The following is a 12,933-nucleotide window of genomic DNA, read 5'->3' as shown; positions in this document are numbered from 1 at the left end:
TGTTTTTAAAATGTTTTAATGTCATTTAAAGCAACTGGGTAAGTTATACCTCTAAAGTTGTATTTATGATATACATCGTCGTATCTACAGTTAGGTCTCTCTACATTACCTCCTTTTACGAATTTAGCTAACATCGCATACTTGAAACATTCATTGTCACCATTTTTTCCATTAATGCAAGCTTTTGTGCGAGAAATCTTTTGAGGTAGGGGAATATAACTGCTGCCTCTGTCTCCGTAACCATGTTTGTGAACCCTTATATTTAACCCGATAATGTTTAGCAAAGACCAACCAGTTCCCCGGCCTTCATGTTCAGCAATCTTTATCAGAATATCTTCCAGACAGTCTTCTACAATAGAGCTAACATCGCTTGTTACCATAATTGTTTTGTTTTTTGTAAAAAACCTCTCGGGGATTCATTTTGAACATTGGTAAACAAAGTGTCAATTAATATACCAAATTTAACAAAGTTAAGTCTTTTTAGCTCTTGATTTAATGTTTCAATAATAAGTGCTTTAGTTTTACTAATAAATTGTTGGAGTTCATAATTTGTGTTTATGATTTTGAAGTGCTTGACAACTGAATTTGGTAAAGCTTGAGCCATTAGTTCAACGGTCAAAGTCCTAGGTGTAGCATAATGAATAACTCTCGCTCGATCCTGCTATGTTTGTTCTACTTCTTGAGGTAAAGTGTCTTGTACTTGAGGAAAAACTCTTCTATTTGTGGTAAAATAATTTCTTCTTCTTCTGAGTTGTTATGGTTGATTTCATATGTTTGAGGTTTGTGAAAGACCTCTTGATGAATATCAAAGAGTATTTCATCATGAAAGTTTTCTTGACAAATGTTGCAAGTAAACATGATATTTTAGATCATTATTGGTCAACATCTAAGACAGGAATAATTGTAAGATTTTATGAGAGGATGTATTTATAGGGGTTACCCCCACTACCTAACAAATTCAGGGATAAGGATATGTTGGACATGTGATTTACCATTTTATTACAATGACTCCAACCGATCACAGCTATCTTAGAGAGTCCTTTGAAAATATGAACTGGGACGAAAATCCTGAGCTGTTAGAAGATGATATAGAAGATGATGATTTTGATGGTGATATTGAAGATGAGAGTGATATTTTGGAAGAAACCGAGCCACAATACCAGGAAATTGAAACATAAAAGAGTAGATGGAGTGCTGACGATGTTGAAATGGGCCGAACGTCAGTTTGTAAATTTTAAAAGCCATGTTTGCCGACGTCTATCTTTTGAATCAGACAACGACGAGAATATGTATTTTTTTAAAAAGGGTGTTTATTGACCTTGACCTACTGTAGTATGTAACTAAAAACTCAGTGATTAAAATGTAAAGCAGTTTACAGGATGAGAGCGATTTTTTTTAATTACCACGAATTAGAAACACCGGAAAGTAGATGGACGATATTGAAATAGATAGAACGTCAGTTTTAAAAGAAAAACATTTTAAAAGTCATGTTTTTTCCGACGTCTATCTTTAAAATGCAAAGCGGTCCGATCTAAATCAAGCAACGAAAACATATAATTTCACAGTAGTATTCGAGGAAATATAATTTACACCACACACTGAACTGTTATGACTAACGAAAGGATTTAGTCCAGAAAACATGTGTTTGTGCCGAAAGCTTAATCAAATAGTGTTTCATTACGTACTACTACTGTAATGAGTTTTACCAGACAACAACCTACTGAGTAAACTGTAATTTGCTATAAATGGTTAAGTTATAAACGAAAACATAACCTCTCATGGAGTTTAAGACTAGTGATTGTTAGTCGTTCAGTTCTTAAGGATTTATACGAATTTAGTAGTATGACGAAAAATATCGTACACTACTCGTTCAAAATGTGTTTACTGGACTCGTATGGTAATCTCGTACTCTACTCGGTCTCCCGGAAACTACCACACTCGTCCAGTAAACACATTTTTACAGGACTAGTAATGTAATTTACTATTACAAATTTCGCGGCATTACATTCCAAGTGTTAGAATTACAGACGCAAGTTCAATTGTTAATACTGATAAAAAACTATGTTTTGAACCTCGGATACGTAAAAAACCGTTTTATTTAATATAAATGTTTTAGTTATATAGGTCAAGGACATTTAAACAATATTGTTGGGTGGAGGGTAATTTGCAATCAGGTTGTTGCAAGATACCCTCCTTCCCTGCTTTTAAGAATTGAAAGAAATTTAATATAGTTATATAGGATGAATTATTGTCTTGTACATTTTTTTTTAATTTCCTTTTTTTCCATTTTGTTGTTGTTTTTTATTGCCTCAGCTAAACTATTCAACACTAATGTTCACAGTCGATCTGATCCCGTAACGAAGTAGTTTTCGTACATCTTTCAAGACTTCTTCTTTTACTAGTAGATTGTCTTCTAAGGTCGACGGTGGATAGAATAATTTTTCCGAGGCTTCAATTTTGATTTCTATCTTCCTGTCGCTGTATGCTATTGAACCCATCACCTTAGATAGACGTCTTTATACCCCATTTATTGTTTACTTTAACGCTATAGAGCATTGGTTTTTGTTTTTGAGGCACAATTCTTGCAGGAGAAACGTAATAGACAATTTGATACACCATGTTTCTTCTACAGTCTGAAAGGCAGTGTTAATTTTATACGAGACATCTTCGTTTATATAGTATGCACGTAGAAAGGGAAGGGGTAAAATATACCCCCACTTATCAGACCTAAATTGTTAATTTTCAAACTTTATTCCTGATAAACTTATTTATGGCTTTAATTATTTGCCTAACAATGTTCTTTTAGTCTTCTTATACAGATAACAAAATAAATATGTAATATGAGATTTAATCACACTACGTTACAACTTAAGTTTGACTAACTGGGTCTATTATACGAAATTATAGTTCAACACAGACTGAATAGCGAAAATAAACTACAAACAACTGTTGTCTTGTACAATGGCGCTTGGCCTGAGCGCTATTGGCTCGCGAACAAGATATAATTTATGTTGCTCCGCCCATTATGTCAGATACCATCGAATCCCGGCTAGAATTCGAACCTTGTTTGTGCTGCTATCCAGTGGCTTAACTCTGAACTAAAATGTCTATGCTTTCTACCCACAAGTCAAGACTTACATATCACTGAATACAGTTTCAGACTTGCAAATCTACGTGGCGATAAAAGTAACCTATCAGTTTATAAATATTTTAATGTAAATTTAATTCAATATAACTACCTGCGCCAGGGCCGTCCGCGTCGTGTAATAGGCCTATCTAAATGTTCGTTTCGTGTTATTTATTTATTGTGATATGTATTAAGGTATTGTCTTTTATGATTGTGTTTGTACCAAGACGATGCCGTATTAACGTTGAAACATGTAGGGTTTTAACCTAACATCAAAACATTTGGATTACTTGACGAGGTAATTATACCACAATATTTTAGTTAAATATATTAAGTCTGTTTAGTAACTCAAATGCTAAACTAGTGAAATTGGGTCAAGGACGTCACACTTAATTACCAAGATGGGGTAAAATGTATCTACAATGACTCTTACTGTAGATACATTTTACCCCATCCTGTATTCAATGACGTGATCTTGTTAAGCTTGGATTTTTATGTTGGTTTAATGTATAAAGTTACTTTAGCTTTGTAACTGTCTTTCACAAGTCTAACAGTTGCTCGTAACATTCTTCTCAGTTTCATTTCTGAAATATGTTGTGTACGAGTATTTTCTTCAGTCTTTCAATAACAAACATCACAGTCGACTTTAAGTTTAAGATATTTGCTTAGTGTCTGCCTTAATTCATAAACTTCTTCAAAGCTTCTTAAAGTTTTTGTTAATACCAGTGTTGCATTAAAACATGATTGAATCTCGAATAAATACTTAAAGCCACTGTGTGTATATATACACTATTCCCCACCCCTTTCCACTTACTTTACGTTCGTAATTTTCTAATGTTAAAAGACTACAGGGATTAATTCAGACACAAGTATTTGCTTTTGCTATGTAATTATATTTACTAAAGTTAATTTATATGTACATCTTTATTGGTTCTGTGTAGGGACAAAGGTCGTCGTTATCCGCTGCCGTTTGTTTTTCGTACTATGTCGTATGTAATACCCTGTCGTCCGTGGTAGTTCCATGTAGTAAGAGATTTGTATTTTAAAGATTTCTCCTCTGTTGCGGACAATAACTCTGTGGTGTGATGGTGATGCCTTAATGTAGAAGTACTTATCGTCCAAGTGTAGTTTGTCAATTTTTAGAAGTTTGATTTTGGTAATTGTTGTCTCTCTGGGAGTTAGTGATGTACTGGGATTGAAAAGTGAAGTGTAAGGAAGTGTAGTGATTGGTTTAGTTGTTGTCGCTAAAGTAGTAGGAGGAAGTGGAGTGATCGGTCTAGATACAGTCAATGACTTAGTTAACGGTTTTGCGTTCGTAGTGATAGTAGTGTTAACCGTCGCTGAAGTACTAGGAAGTGACTTTTTTTACATGGTTGGTTCAGTTTTTGTCATGGTTGTGGGTTATTTGTTTGTACTGTGGGCATGCAAACAACACAGAGTAGAGTTAATTTTAGTCATTTTGGTACACCTCGTATTTTTCTTTGGTCCACGTAAGAAAGTATATGTACACTGTGTTCTGCCACGTTTCAGTTTACGTAGCTCTCATCTGTTTATGTAAGGTTTTTCATGGTCAATCAAGATTGGGCTGGAAGATATTGACGAATTTAGTGAGGGTGGGTCGTAGGAATTTTTGATAGGACTTTCGGTAGGAGAATTTGGGAGAGGACTTATTAGTGATGGGGTAGTGATCATGTCAGTGAGTATCGTATCTAAGTAAGTCATGGCAGTCGGTTAAGACTTACAGTTTTTCGAAGTGGATGGGTTCCGAAGTGAAGAAGGCAGGGTCGTCTGTTCTGTCGCCTTGGTCGTCTGTTCTGTCGCCTTGGTCGTCTGTTCTGTCGCCTTGGTCCTCTGTTCCGTCGCCTTGGTCCTCTGTTCCGTCGCCTTGGTCGTCTGTTCCGTCGCCTTGGTCGTCTGTTCCGTCGTCTTGGTCGTCTGTTCCGTCGTCTTGGTCGTCTGTTCTGTCGTCTGGGTCGTCCGTTCTGTCGGTAGGCTAGAGTTGGTCTCGAATGTCTGCGTAGTCACCACTATGGAAGCTGATTCTGCTGTCATGTTGATGATGGAATTGACAGCTTCCTCAACTTCCTCGTGAGAAGTAGGAGGTTTCTTCACACCCATCTTTGAAGGTTAGGAAGGTTTTCTCATCCACGGCAACATGTTTGAAGAGTATGGAAGTTAGAGAAATATAAGGTAGAGAAGTACTGAAGTAGATAAGTAAAAAGGATGAGTGCTAAATACTGATATACTAATACTGAATGCTAAAGAGTAAATACTGATGTGCTCTTGGTGATGATGGAGCGCAAGTGACTATCACAAGCAAGTGCAACTGTTTTATAGCATTGATCAAGGCTGTACTCAAGGAAGCAAGTGGGGATAGGGGAAGTATACCTTTTGTTTTGTTATTAGAACTGAGTAATACACATATATTTGTTAACGACTTTCAATTTAGTTACCAGTATATATGTGTATATATATATATATAGGGCAAGGTCACACATTTCTTAACAAATATACACACGGTAATGCATTCAACCACAAGCATTCGACCGTGTGTCAAATGTTAGTAGATGGGTTGTGTATACATTATGTATTTTAAAACAAATGTGTAGCTAGCTACGTATTACTGTACTTTAAATGAGTGTTGATAAGACATATTTAAATTACGCTTGCGCAACGGTTGTTTGTTTATAATTATGTGTGTGTTATAATGAAAGTCTTGGTAAAATAATTTGTTAGTAGATGATTATGATATTGGTAAGTATTTTTGGAATAGCGCAGTCCTTCTGAACTTACGCTGGGAAATTAGGGTTATTTTTTAGGAAGTTTTTGGATTGCGTAGCCGTTCCGAGCTCACGCAAGGAATATGTAGATTTGGAGGTCTTACACAATATGGGATGGTTGGAGAGGTACATAATACAAATATTGTTTCAAGTTTCATATTACTTCGACTTTGAGTAGAAAATTTTGATAAATTAATACAAACTGTCTAACACATGAATCGTAATCTTTAACTCGAGATATTTTCTTTCTTTACTTAAGGTGAGGGTTTTGTCTTTGTTATTTTGGAATTGAGCAGTCGTTCTGAACTTACTCAGAGCAAAAGAGGATTATTTTTAGGAAATCTTTGGATTGCGTAGCCGTTCCGAGCTTACGCAAGGAATGTGTAGATTCGGTGGTCTTACACAATATATGATGGTTTGAAATCTAACTAGAAAACCATCTACACTATAAAGAGTCCAACCGCTACCTTTACCCTGATATTCTGTCTCTTCCCTACATAGCTTTTCTATCATATCATAGAGCACAGTTTCTAAGGGGGTATCGTTAAACACTGATTTGTTACTAGTTTTAAATGATCTAATTTGTTTTTCATCCGTGTGCGGTTTACTATAGGTACACTCAGTTAAGATGTTAAATTTCAAGGCACCATACTCAGCTAAGAGAAGAGAGGTCAAGTCTATTATTTTTTGTTTGTGGTAAGTTAATAGGACACACAAATCCTTAATGTTTTCATCTCTGTTTCGTAAATAATATGTTTTAAGCACACCGCGAAACGCACTATTAAGTTCCACTAATTCATTAAACACATCACCACTTTGCAATGAAAATCTTGATCGTACACGTTGATCAGGGTAAGGCTCTTCGACAACAACCACCTCCATTATTAAACTTTGATGTACAGAATAAGGAGCAATAAGACTGGTATCCTTCTCATTTTTAAATTTACCCCTGGAATAAAAAAAAAGAAAGGAGTTTTTACCAATACATTCAATAAAAATCATACAATAAAACATCTATAACTATTACATGTGTTGTGTTAGTTATTGAATCTATCATTTTTATTTATTTGAAAATTGTCCACTTCCATTCCTACCGTACTTGCTATCTTTTGCCCCACGGTTAACATTATTTCATCAATTTGAATGTAAACGCTTTCTTCAGACTCTGCTACAAACAGCGCTTTTTTATACTTGGGTCCAATATTGTTTAGGTGATTGGCATTTTTTAAAGTTATGTAAATCAGTGATTTCTATTTTTATCATGTAACGTCCCTTTTCCCCAGGTGTCACCATCTTACGGCGGAGTTTATGTTTTTGTGTTTAAAAAATTTGTCTAATCATAGGATATTGTTTATTTTTTTATTTAAACAGTTTGTCAAATTCATCACCTGAAGTGGATGATGATGACGAAGAGCAAGATTTTGAGGATGATGTGGACGCCGTTGAGGGACATGGGGACGAGGAACGTTTTTTCTGTTTCTTATTTTTTTTATTTTTCTTATTTGATTTACGCTTTTTGAGGTTGGATTCACAAATGTTGTCATCATAATTCAAGTTTCTGGGAAATTAAAACATAATTGTTCTCACAACTTTGATAATGGTGTTCTGTGTATCACCTGAATAACTCCGATCTTTCCAGCATTTCTTTTTCAAAATAGACCCCGCTATCATCATTATCTCACTAAAGGACATTTCATTTTGCCTAACTAACGGCAACTTCTCCTGCGAATCCACGGATTGGTATATTTTATTTGAAATCAATTGTGCTATCTGATTTAAAACAAGATACAGTACCTCACCTTTTGAGACAACATCAGGGTGATTCTTCAGTGCACTCAACGCAAAGTCCCATTTTTCAATTGAGGTAAGTCCAATCGCCACTAAATTTTCAAACATTTGAATCAGAGAGAACACACTTACTGATGGGGTCTGATGATCTGACTTTTCACTCCTACTATCTTGTGTGTCTTCTATTCTTACTTCCTCCATATCTAATATATATATATATATATTCGTATTATCTAATTTAATTTGACAAACTAACACAACACACATTTACAAATTTACATAAAACCCGACGATCCAAATCCTTTATTCCCTCTTATGGTGTTTTGCAATTCTGTTTATTCATATAAATCAGGCTGTAACGCGGCTTCACAAATTAGCTGAGACACACGGGTGCCACGTTTGATGTGATCATCTTCATTTGAATGATTGAACAGGATTACACGGATATCACCAGTGTAGTCCCTATCAATCACACCACCTCCAATTGAGATGGAGTGTGTCAATGCCAGGCCTGATCTTGGAGCAATCCTTCCATAACACCCATCAGGAAATAGAATGGCTAGATCTGTCCTGATTACCACGCTAGAGTGTTTGAAAACCATATCGGAATATGCTGATCTTAAGTCATAACCAACCGCACCTGGTGTAGACCTCTCTGGTGTAAACGCGAATTCAGATAATTTTTTATATCCTAGTTTAGTGTTCATTTTTATTTTTGTTTTCTGAAATGAAAACAAAAATATCGTTTTAATAATGTAAGCTAGATTTGAAATGTATCAATCTACTGACCAGTATGAAAAAAACTGTCTACTCTTAACTGTTTATATTTGTTTAAAGTCTGATTTTTATAAATATATCTTCTTAAAGTTGATTGATAAAACTGTGTTAATGTAGTCTGTTTTGACATCGTTACTCTTGTTAAAATCTTGATTCATTGATGTATTTAGTCCTGAAACATAAGTAATATTTCCTGATTCTCATTTAGAGGCATGTCAAATTGGAAACTATTCAAAAGTAATAGTTTCACAATACATCTGAAAGTTATCAAATCCATTGAAATAAAGCTATTTTATTCTATACAGTGTGATAAGCTCACCTTAGTTTTGTTATGCCTTGTGTATACCGTATGGATGAAACCTGAAAGTTGGCTCTGGCTCAAATGATGGATGGAAGAGATGACTGTATTGCCGATTCAATGCAGAATTTGTATGGTTGGGCTAACCTAAAACACATTAACAAAACTTTGAAATATTAGAAATTCAAACACTATTTATACACTAAGACAAAATGTCAAATTATTGTTTTGTGTTAACATGTAAATGTCTATTTTACTACAGTTATTAGTGATGATAAAAACTACTTTAAGATCCATTTGAAGCATCAAAATCCAATTCCAAGTAAAAATCATGTTTTACGACAACTAAAAATATCACATCTCCATACACTTTGGTCAACTATTTTTGTTGTGACTTTATCATATACAGGGTGACACAAAGGAACCGGACGTTTTTTAAACAGCTGTTCCATTGTTGTTGCACATGGTAGGAAGATTGAAGTTATGTAATTACCTTCAGTGAGGCTTGCCATTTTTGATAAAATCGCTCAGTGGACCCTAGATCATCGCGTTTTCGCATTCGATACTTTGGTCCGAAATGGTGAATCCGCCGTCAAATCCAGCAGGAATTTAGTCGACATTTTAATATTGAACGCCATGGAACGGTTCCAAGCCGAAATACGCTATTAAGATGGGTTTCAGGGCTCCGAACAACTGGGAATATAACAAGAAAGAAACCACCAGGCCTTGTTAGAACTTCGAGAACACCCAAAAATATCGCCAGAAAGAGAGCAGTATTGAATGAATTTTTCCTAACAAGGTGATTTCTCGCTTTGGTGACATGCCATGGCCGCCAAGATCACCCGGCTTGTCCACCAGTGATTATATCCTTTGGGGGTTTCTTAAGGAGTGTGTTCATGCTCACAAACCACGCACTCTAGGGGATTTGAAGTTTGCAATCACAGAAGATATCAATGGCATTGAACCTCCTGACCCGAGTTTCAGATGATTTTCAGACCAGAATGAACATTTGTAGATAAGTACATGGCCGCCATATGCATGACGCAATTTTCAAAAAATTACGAATTTATAACAAATGGCAAATGTTTACCTCACTATGTACATTATTAAAACCAGTTTATTCCTTTTAACTACTGTGTATTACTTATTTAAAAAACGTCCGGTTCCTTTGTGTCACCCTGTATAATAAATTTCATGTGTGGAAAAATACAGACTTTTATTGCTAAATTAACACAAACCAAACGCCTCCACCAACTAACATGCTAAATTTCAAAGTCTCACAAATCCGTATACTTAGGTAAACTAACTATTTTTCATCCTTAACTAATTTCGTACAAATTTGTCGGTTAAAAACAAACGCAATGTTACTTTCAAAAACTTCAGATCATCACATACTGTAAAACCTGACTTTAGCTACATTAACACAAACCAGAGGTCTCTATCAATTTATGTGCTAAATTTCAACTCGGTAGCTAACATATTATGGGAGATATTAAGCATGGACCTGTTTTAAGTCTGAATGTTTAATTTAGTATATTATTTAGGTATGACTTGCATTTATTTTAAACTATGAATTTAAGTTCTCAAATCATTTTAAACTCTGATAAGTTTTATTTTAGTTTTAAAAAATATTCTAAGACTTAAAGTATAGTTGTTTTGACTCACCGTAGGTTGAAGCAGGAGATGTTTACTGAAACTGGATCAAACCACAACTTGATTGAATAGAAACAGCCGAGATTATTTATACCTGGTTTGTCACGTTTCCTATTGACGCAAATTCGTGATTTCACAAGGATGATGCAAGGGACACAAGTATTTCATATTTAAAGTTCACAGTTTATTGCAGGCAAAAGTTTTCCACCAATATTTACGTTCTTGGTTGACGCAAATGAGTGTTTATCACATGTGGAGCATGTGAAAGACACACGTGGAGGATGTAAACAAACTTAATGGCCTAAAGGTCGGGAAATCCCCGATAACAGATAGCGCTCGAGGTTGGAATGCGATATCTGTTATCTAATTGGTTTTTAATTAGAGGCCAATTGGAGTCAATTGCTCTAACCTCGGGTCAAGAATGCGGCACGCGCCAGCCACGCGACTTCTACGTCATCTTGACGTCACTGGGATTCCCAGCTTCAACATATAAATTAATACCACTAACTTATATATCAATACAATATTAATGACTTTTATTAGAATAATTGTTTCAAAGTAGCATAGCATACTAAAGTGAAGATCAGGTCAGACTCGACCAACACCGAAGTTTGTTAGGTTTGTTGTTAGTAAACGTTTATGCTATTATTATTAGGTATAAGAAACACAAAGTTTAAAAACATGTTTTAATAGCTTGCATATATGGATGTGGATGCGCCACTCATTCGTAATTTGATTAGCGCTGTCAAATCGGCAGTTGCCCAGTTGCACCGATGGTCAGGGGGGGGTAGCGGATTTCTACCCCCGGATATTTACCCCCATGAAAAAACGCCTACGTCATTTTGACGTCACGAGAGGCGGGGCCTATACACGGTCGAGAAACAGCCCGCGACTGGAAATTTACCCCCCATATATTATTAAATAATCAACATGTAATTGTTTGATTATAAAGTGATTTGCCATAGCACGGAAATCTACCCCCGGACATCTACCCCCAGAAATCCACCCCCGGACATTTACCCCCGGATATCTACCCCCAGACATTTACCCCCGGATATCTACCCCCGGACATCTACCCCCGGATATCTACCCCCGGAAATCTACCCCCAGACATCTACCCCCAGATATCTACCCCCGGACATCTACCCCCAGACATCTACCCCCGGACATCTACCCCCGGAAATCAACGGCTCTTCGGTTAAGCATTGTCTTGTAATATCCAGTATTAAGCATGCGATATGTCATTGTCTTGTTTAACATTATCTATCTTCCTAATTCAATAAGCTGTAACAGTCCTTTTTCACTCGACCTACTTCGCCGATTGTTACAATTGAGGTGTCATTTTAAAGCTAAAGATCTTGCGCAGAGCAAAATGGTAATTAAAAAGGATATTTCAATTAGGGCTTCAAAAGGTTGACCCCTAAGCCTTTGATTTATTCCTAGAAGGTGATTCCAATGGTTGACCAACTTTCACACTATACAGTAACAGTTATAAAGGTGAAATGTGAGCAGATTACTAATTAGTTCCATTTTTAAGTCAGGTTGAAAACCAGAATAGATCGTCTGCAACTGTAAACAAGAGATGGAACACTACCCCAAAACGACTTTTCGTTCTCAATTGGCCCTCTATCAATAACCTGTGTTGCCTGTACAGCGAGGCATTTTGAGAAGGAGAAATCCGGCCGGATGAATGCTTTAGGTTTATCAATAACAAAGATAAACATGGTTTTAGGCACACACCGGTAATCTTTGAGTTGACTCATTTAAACTCATTGTAAATATTCATTGTTATTCATTTTGAAATAACTCCTTTAATACTTTGAAATTGCTCGAATTCGAGCAACATGTACACTAGTTACATATTATTGCACTTACGATTTATTTGATCCGTTTAGTTACGTGAGTCACAACGTTTTTAATCTTACTTGGTTTTGGATTTTATTACAAAACATGATCGGAAATGGTTGCAGTATTTGTAAACTAAATGTAATAACAAATTTCCAGTGACAGCTAGAAAAAATCATCTTTATCCAGCTTTACATCTTTCACAGATTTTCGTTATTTCATTGATGTCGTATTCTCCAAACAAATTATTAGTATTTCATTAATTACTGGTAAACATTAGACCGATACGTAGTGTAGCACGGGGGGTAGATTTCCGGGGATCGGAAATAAATAATTCCGGGGTCGGACATTTATGATTTGACCACTTGGGGTACATTTCTGGGGGTAGATATCCGGGGGTAGATGTCTGGGGGTAAATGTCCGGGGGTAGATGTCCGGGGGTAGATGTCTGGGGGTAGATTTCCGGGGGTAGATGTCTGGGGGTAAATGTCCGGGGGTGGATGTCCGGGGGTGGATGTCTGGGGGTAGATTTCCGGGGGTAAAGTTCCGGTGTCAGGTTTATTAGCATTTTGATTAATTACAACTGTTAAGTAAACCGTGAAATGCGAGTTGATTGAATATACAATAATTTATCCATCCTAAAAGTTCGCGGCCGGAAATCTACC

The sequence above is a fragment of the Macrosteles quadrilineatus genome, unplaced genomic scaffold (genome assembly GCF_028750875.1).
Source record: "Macrosteles quadrilineatus isolate MER2022 unplaced genomic scaffold, UCM_ALF_1.0 Scaffold_2__2_contigs__length_208266976, whole genome shotgun sequence".
Classification (NCBI taxonomy): Eukaryota; Metazoa; Arthropoda; class Insecta; order Hemiptera; family Cicadellidae; genus Macrosteles; species Macrosteles quadrilineatus.
The sequence above is the reverse complement of the archived record's forward strand: the minus strand, read 5'-3'. Positions refer to the sequence as shown.